The 9350-nt window shown below is 34.4% G+C and overlaps 1 long non-coding RNA gene across 2 annotated transcripts; it reads right to left on the reverse strand.

The window, feature by feature from the left end:
- Positions 5185 to 9344, reverse strand: LOC109832745. 2 transcript variants are annotated; one of them, XR_002244951.1, is made up of 2 exons: positions 5728 to 9344; positions 5185 to 5468 (listed from the first exon to the last, which is right to left on the reverse strand). It is a non-coding gene; the product is annotated as an uncharacterized LOC109832745 (long non-coding RNA). The 2 variants fall into 2 exon arrangements; XR_002244950.1 differs by having other exon boundaries at positions 5710 to 9344.

Consider the following 9350-nt stretch of genomic DNA (forward strand, 5'->3'; position numbering starts at 1 on the left):
TTGGTTGTTTGTTGCCCCTATTTTATGAAGAGACATGCCTGTGAAACAATGAATATGAAGGGATGAAGTTTCTTTCGCATCAGTGACTATTTGAAGTGAAGTGAATCTCGATTCACTACTTTAGTGAATCTAGATTCATCCACTGCAGTGAATTGAAAATGACAGAATTGAAAATGGCAGAATTGAAAATAAATACATATTAAATACACATCAGCTGTCAAAATTAATGTAAAAGGGGTAATTTAGGAAAGATTCATTAAGGAAACACAATGTAATTAGCCAGTCAAACACTCTATTTCACGAAACACACTGTAGTTAATTAGCAATAATTCCCAAAAACGATAACGCTCGAGATGAAGAAAAACAACTGCAGTGAATCTCGATTCACTCCAGTGAAACAAGATTTTTTTTGGGGTTGCCTGAGCCGTGAGATCACATGGGGAAATGGAAAACTACACTTACATTTATTATTTAATTATTAGAAATAAAATTACAGCACATGCATTTATTTTTTTACTCTTGCATTTATTTCTTACTCTCTTTAGTGGCTGTCAAAATTACAAAAATAACCTTATCTAGTTGACTTTAATCTCTAATCTCATCCATGTGATCTTCAATAATCCAATGACCCACAATTGTTTTTAGTTTTTAGGCTAAGGAGGTTTTTATTAGAACCTCTCCCTATATATATATATATATATATATATATATATATATATATATATATATATATATATATATATATATATATATGATATAGTAAGACTCCTATCAACTTAAGTTGATATCCACCAAACTTCCTAACCACTCATTTATTAATATAAAAAACCTTTTCATATCATGTAATGTCACGTCTTTTCATATCCTGCAATGTCCACAAAGTTTTGCCCTATTAGTTGAGTTAGTTATTTGACCTACCAAACTTTTTAGCCACTCATATTGTCTAGGGATCTTTGCATGATATGAAAATATTTTTTATATTAATAAATGAGTGGCTAGGAAGTTTGATGGACATCAACTTAAGTTGATAGGAGTCTTACTATATATATATGTATATGTATATATATATATATATATATTATATATTATTATATATATATATATATATATATATTATATATATATATATATATATGAGAAATGTTTTCCTAAGGTGACACCTTAGATTCCCACCTAAGGACGCGGTCTAAAATCACATCATTCCCTAATTTTTTTGGCGATCCGCTTCGTTGAACTTGATCTACATGTTCGTAAACCCAAAACACACCAATTTTGGGATGAACCCGTCGTGTTTTGACCCTTCATCCACTCACTATAATTTTACGGTTTCGAATGAATAGAACTTTTTGCACGGCTCAACGAAGGATCAAAACACGACGGGTTCACCCTAAAAATTGAATGTGTTTGGGTTTAAGAATGTGTAGATCAAGTTCAACGGAGCGGATTGGCAAAAAAAAAAAAGGAATGATGTGATTTTAGGCCCGTCCTTAGGTGGGAATCTAAGGTGTTACCTTAGTGAATAATATATAAAATATATATATATATATATTATATATATATATAATATATATATATATATATATATATATATATATATATATATATATATATATATATATATATATATATATAGAGAGAGAGAGAGAGAGAGAGAGAGCACAAATTTTGTGCTTAGTAGTGAAGTGACATATTCCCATCCACTCATTCAAATGAGGGACCACATTCACATGGGTTGACGAGTGCATGAGGATATGCAACCATTTGAATGAGTGGAGGGGGATGTGACACCTCACTACCAAGCATAATTTTTTGTGCTTGGTGCTTAAGTTGATGTCCACCAAACTTCCTAGCCACTCATTTATTAATATAAACAATGTTTTCATATCATGCAAGAATCCCTAGACAAAATATGAGTGTCTAAAAAGTTTGGTGGACAAATTTTTTCTATCCACTTAAGTTGAAACGAGTTTTGCTCTATCAACTTAAGTTGATGTCCACCAAACTTCCTAGTCACTCTTTGTTTTTAACATGATCTTGAGCGAAAAACTCAGGTATATGTTTCCCTGTTCAAGTAGAATTTGTACTCGTGTTAATGACAACTTTGTAGAAAAAACTGACATAATCAAGTTTCGAAGTTGTTTGGTTCGAAGAACCCGTATTGCGATAAAAGACTTTATTGTTATACGTTTCTTTTAAGTGTTTGTTTCATAATATCAGATCTTTTAGACCCAAAAATATTACGACGGGACTAATGTTCAAATCCAATAAGCCGATTATTATGCAACTTCAATTTTTTCTGCAAACTTTATCAATCAGTAAGCATAGCACCGCAGTTAAAACTCATGCATCCTGATCAAATGGAAATGCGCTCAAAGAGGAGTACTCTGCATTTTCCTGACTAAGCTGTTGCTGTTGGAGTTGACCTTTTCCTGTGTGCATCTATGACTAACTAACAAAGTTAAGTCCAAATAAATGATGAGATGAAAGAATGATCAACTTGGACATAGTTTTTAGGATTGGACAGAGCAAACAGAGGCCGTGGCAGGTCTTTTTGTGGACAAGGATGACGTGTCTCGGACAGCCTTCCAATGTGAATGAAAGTAGTGTCTATGATTAGGCTTTGACTAAAATGAATCATACCATGGCAACTGTTTTTTTTTTTAATTTAATTTTGGACTTTGCTCCTTCGGTCAATGTCAACAGTCTTTGAGCTAAGCAAGTGTGAGAAGATTGACTCACGAACTTTTTTTTTTTTAATCATTGATTTGTTTAAGTCATGAGCTAAGCTCCTGGATTTGAGCAAATTTCCAATGATTTAAGTAGTAAGCTTCTCTTGTTATAATTGGAAATTAAAAGTTGCTTTATGAGGTGGAACCATGTGATCTCTAATGTACAAATACTTCCAATCATTTTGGTTCGCTGCAAACGAAATGCGCTCGGTTTACACGCAAAGTAGTTAATTTGTTAGTATGCCCCCAGTTACCGTAATATTTTCGTCGAAACTACGCCGATTATAGTATTTGCTCCTACATTACTTCAAGCAATAGCCAGGATATCATTATATGAAGTGTTCAAAACTTTACGAAGAAGAGGAATAATATATTTTCTCATATAGATAGCACATGATGAGTTCTGTACATTCAATGACAGATGATTCTCACGTCTGTATAGAGTTTTTTTTTCTTTTTTTTTTAGGTTGGTTGGAACAAGCAAACATAAACTGGAAATTGAGAAAAAAAAAAAAAATTCCGTGTGATTCTCTCTAGAGAATGGTAGGTCAAATAACTAACTCAAATAAACTTTGCAATGATCAATAATAATACTCAAATAGGAGGAGACAAGTGGGGAGAGAAATTTTGGCAACAGCCGCACTCATGTCACACCAATTTACAGGCTGTTAGGCTAATTCAGCCATGAGTCCCCTCCCTTGTCAATGTCAATTACGAACCCTTGACCATTAATTAATGCCCTTGGATGGGTGGCTTAAAAATGGGCTTAATTAATATTTGCTTTATTATTTGATGGGATGCAACCAGAAGAACTATATAGCTCATCATCATTCAAGAAAGAGGGTAAAGATCCACAGAAAGGCGTGTATAGCTTTTACTTAACAAGTTTTAGCCTAATTTGCTGAAGGATTAGTTTTAAAGTGAACAAAGGAGGGTCTGGGTCCCTATAAATGAAGAGAATCCTTTCACACCAACAACACAGGCTGTTATGGAGCAATTAGCTCCAATGTCAGCATCCAGTAGTCCCACTCAGGATAACTAATCTTTGGGATTTGGTATGTGACCTCATTAACCTAATCACGGCCCAAAGTGAGATCCAACGAGTAAATCAGCGCTAAAAGACTGCATAAATATTATACTAAAAGTTCAAATTATTAATCTCATAAATGGACCCTTGTCACCAAATAAACAAGAATTAGAAAACCCCACTTTGATCAAAATCCAGAACCTAACAAATCTTCATTGTTCTAGATTGATGCGCATGGAGATCAATATTGGGCACCACCAAATTTTATGGGGGTATTAAATTTACATCACAAGCCAAAGCTTTCCCTCTCTCTCTCTTTAAAAAAAACACCTTTTCTGAGAAAATAGTTGGGCCCCTACAACCAGAGTTTGTTTGAACCTTAAACCTATTGCAACAATTGCTGCAGAGGCTTCACTAATTTTATCTCTGTGTAGCATTTATAGTGAACCATTCTTAATTTATTTGATTTACACGCAAGAAAGCAAAACGGTGAGGCCCATATTATTGCCATCCCAAGAAGAAAACACATGGTTCAATAAAGGAATGAAGGACATGCTTAGCAAGCAAATGGGAAGAACATTTTGACAGTGAAGAAGCACACAAGAAATCAAGCAAATGAGAGAACTCGTCATCAATTTAAGTTGAGGGACAATGAACTGCTACAGGCTACAGGATTATTATTGTTTATGGGCACTCATGTGAGCAAGGTTATGGGGGTGTGTTTATGGCCAACGCACTAAAAAAACCAAGACTTTATGAGGGTTTTTTGTTGTATGAGAAATAGCACATGAACACTGCACATGGACAGATATGGGCATGCTAACTACCTTAATAACTGCTGTAGAGCTCTAGGCGTCAAATCCAGCAACAGACTTTAGAAACATATTCCTGTGAATTGATCTCTGCCTCTGACAAAGTTGGGCGAATAATAAAAGAAGAAAAAAATAATAATTTCTGAAGATATTTATTATGTTCAGGTAACGCAACATACTCAAGGTTGTGACCCCAAAACGCAGCAGTTTCACCCACTGATCAGCATCTTTATTGACCATTTCATCTGGTGTAACTGATGCAGAAGATAAGTAATTCAACCTGCAATCAGAAAATATACAGAAATTTATCTATCAGATATCTTAACATATACTGCAATCAGCAAGCTAGGGGGTACCAAGGAACTTATGCAGGTATTACGTCTTTGTTGCAATCAGGATGAATCAGGGCCAGGAACAACAAATTGCACGAAGGATAACATATAATTGGTAGAAGAAATAATCTTCTCTTCTGATAACTTGATTAACGCTTCCCAAACCTATGGAAATTTCCTGAACTGAAGCCTGAAGGAATATTTACTTCTGATAACCAGAAGATCACCGACGTGAAATTTGAGCTGCAATTCTCATAGCAAAGGCATGCACTCACGAAAAGAACTGAAAGTAAAAGGTATTTGCCTTTATTTCTCTACACATATGCATCAGAATTAAAAAGAAAAAAAACATGTACTTAATATCAACTCAATTTCACCTCCAAACATCAAACTATTGTCTTTGTGCCTGTATCACATTTCCCATATACTACAACATCATCATCAACGGGAACTCAACACACTTAAAGCAAAAGCTATTCCTGCTATTTACAGTAAATAATTTCATAAGACTGAGCCTCTAAAATTTGCCGGTAATTGGTGTCTCGTGCACTCAACTTTAAACTACAGACTGCATGATCCACAAGAAACGTGAGTCATTAGTCATAATAACTAAAACTCTATATGTGTGTGTGTGAGGAGTAGTTGACTCCTCATCCACACATTTAAAAGTGACCACTTGAAAATGGTCCCCACGCCCATTGAATGAGGGGATGAAAAGTGACCACCTCACTACCAAGCACCAAATATGGTGCTTGGTACTAAGCATACCCATTATTCACACACACACATAATAATTAAATATTTCATACCAGGTTAAGTACTCTTACAGGTTTGAAAACACGTCTTCAGGAAGATAACTGACGGAGAATAGCTCAGCAGACCATTTTCCAGTAGACAAATGTATTCGTCAAATACAAAGAAGTCACATGCAATTCATGAATTTGGTAAGAAATTAATCAATGTGCTATTACTTTTATGATCAAACAAAATTTTGCTGAATTAATTACTATTATATGTGAATTAATTGTAAAATGCAGAAACTCAGTTCTCAGATATTCAAATACCAGCCACAGATACTAGTCTATCACTATCAACCATCAACCATCAACCATCAACCACTTCTTTTTTCTATTAACCTTGTGGTTTACCGTTTCTATATGGAGAGAAAATACATCTGCTCTGCACTTACCAGCACACTGAAACTATTCCCAACTAATTTCTTGATTTCTGATTTTTTTTTTCCAAACTCCAAACATTAGAACCTAGTTGGACAATTCTGGAACTCGCACTTCCAAAACTTTTCTATATGGCTGAAGGCATATTGGATAGCTCATTTGTCACAACAACACAGTCTTGTCACGTGATAAAAGTGGAAGGTCTATGCACACCAATACAATAAACAGGGTGGACTCGGTAACTAGTCTTTTCTCAGTAGTCATACCCACTCTTTACTTTCAGGAATCATAGAACAATGAATCAAAAGTATCATAATCTCGCAAGTCAAGATAGAAAAAAAATGAAATTAACCCAATATTAAAAAAGATTAAGAATATAATTCTAGAAATGATGCAAGTATGAAACACCCAAGATTAATAAGATTTTTCATACAAGAGATTTAAATTCGATAATGGCACCTAAATAGCAAAATATAGCTCAATAATTAGAATAAATCATTAGCAGCAATTTAGATTATGAGAACAAACACAACCAGGGCACAAGACACAATGGATCAGCAGGTTGCCTAATTCCACACAGCCTAAACCTCTTCCCTACCTATGGGGTTTCTATTATGTCAATCTCTCGACCGCCAAGATATCAACAATAACACACTTGATATAAGAACCAAGTCTCTTTTAGTCTTTTATACATCTTTACTCTAGCAAATATGGTCATAAGAAATGGAGCAAAGATGATCCAATTGAAGATTAAAAAAACACACACACAAATTCTCTCTCTAATAGCACTTCTAGTGAGTTGCTAAGCAAAACTGAAGCCTAGTGGCTAAATAAATGCTTTTTTTAGGGGGACTACATTTGCAATTGTAAGGATTTGAATGCTTGAGAAAAAAAGGAGATTTTGCTATGTATTGAGTTGTCAATAGACAATGAACAATGATATATTTTACAAAGAATGAGCAAATCAAGCATTGAAAAGGAACCATAAATTTGTTTTACTGAGACAAAATGCAAGGATCTCAAGCATGCACTCTACTGCAATTGAGAAGCTAAATTCAAAAAATTTCCTACTTTGACATCACATTTGACCTTTCAAAGTCATATATCACCGTATCAGCATCCTCCATTTTCTCACCATTTTGTTGGATTCCGTGTAAACCTTTCCAAATTTTTAGGTTTTGAATGAATTTTTATGAAATTTCATCACTTGATGACAATTACATTGTTGTTTGGTTACAAATATTATAATTTATTTAATGTTTTCACATGCACCGTGAAGCACCAACATGGTTAATGGGTTCTTACTTCCACTCAGATAAGGATAGTGCCAAGATGTGCCTGACGATGTGTAGGACACGAGGAAGTTTTGTCAAGATTGATAACAGAGCAGAAGGGGAATGTCACCTGGACATGGCTCAGAACATTCCAAGACACGGGTGTCTAGATTCAATTAGATATGAGAGAGAAGGAGAACCTGAACCATCATACATTTACCGCCAGCAACAGTTTCGTCATAAGCATTGAACTTAGGGGTGCATTCTGTCCAGATACGAGTCATATATGATACTTACCATATCCATATCCACTTACCCATCTCGGATAAAGTTACGGATATGGATATATCTCGGTAAGAAAAATTCACATCCATATCCGTTAAAATTGGATACAGATACGGATATACATGCAGAAATATAAGCGGATACAAAACAGATATGAGAAAACTAGACAATATTGAAAAAAATTATAGTTCATGTGATATAAAAGAGTCATTAATATTTGCATTATATCTGAAAAGCTAAGATAAAACATAATGATCATCAAAATTAACATCAAATCTATAATCTAAGTATTAAAACAATTGACTAATATGTTTTCGGACATTTCGGATGCGGATCCGGATATTTCACTACAAAACCATATCCATAACCATATCTTGTCTGTTACAGATTTGAGTAACCATATATGTATCCTAACGGATACGATAATGGATGTTTCCTCAGATACGGATACGATTTAGCACCCCTAATTGAACTTATTTCCATGGAACTTATTGCCATGGTCTTTAGGTTGCCAAGTCATCGATTTCAAATGTTGCAAGGTTCCAAGAGAGTAGAAAGGGATGCAAGGAAGAAATGAGGCGAATTCATATCTGATGAAATATAACTCGATCATAAGGCAATTACATGGGTTAAGTTCAGGTCAGATGGGATGGGCTGCAAATGAGGGTAAGTGGGCTGGTCGAACGAAAGTTTTAAATTGGATACACCGCTATCAAAGATAAGTTGGGTTTCATCACTTAATCAAATACGGTGCAGACTCAATATAATAGAACTACCTGACATGACCCAGATGCATTTAACTAATTCCAAATTTTGAGTAACCCTTGTAACAGTGCAGATAAATTACATGACCCATACACATTTAATTAACTCAAAATTTAACAGTGGAAAACCAACTTTACGTTTAGTAACAGTAACAATTAAAGGATATGACCTAATAAAAGCAAGAAGAAATTGGTGAAAACCTTAAACCAGAACAACATGTCAAAAGGATGTTATAGCCAAAATTACCTGTCATGTAGGGAGCCAAATTCTGACTTGTCACATTTGTCCTATTTATTTGGGTGGGAAGCAGGGAATAGAAGCTCTAATGAGTGGCTTCTAGTATCGATCATTGTCCTACAATTTCTCATAAAATTTTAAATTTGAAATTATACATTTCTTACTTTTGCATTTGAAGGGACCTCAATTTTATGAAAATTCTAATATTTTCATCTAAGTTTCCTAGAATTCATCTCGTTCCCTTTTCTTGAAATAGAAGTCCTACAATTCCAGAAACTGTAAGTTCTCTTATTGTCCCACTAACATTTCCTACATCTCATAAATGGTATTTCAGGACCATGCATTGATACAGATACTAATGATATCTCCGAAAGATGAGCAAAAGATAAATATATTGAATTTGTTTAAATAACCAATTCCGTAAAAGCAGTTTTTTCCCCAGAGTTTAACATTTTAAGAATAAATTCAAGATGCATACAGGTCCAGAGTTCCAGTAAATTGTCTAATGGAATTCCATTGCAAAGAAATTAAGTTTATGAAAGTCCTTAAGAAAAACAAAAGTATGTGTAGTCAGTTTTGTAAACCATTTGGACTGCAACAGCTATAACTGAAGCAACATACACACGAGGAAAATGATTGTGCATTAAGAATAACCTAGAGTACGTCAGGACAAAACTCCCAGCAGATATCATGATAGATTACTTTTGGAACTTC

This window comes from Asparagus officinalis, chromosome 3 (assembly GCF_001876935.1).
Source record: "Asparagus officinalis chromosome 3, Aspof.V1, whole genome shotgun sequence".
In the NCBI taxonomy this organism is placed as follows: domain Eukaryota; kingdom Viridiplantae; phylum Streptophyta; class Magnoliopsida; order Asparagales; family Asparagaceae; genus Asparagus; species Asparagus officinalis.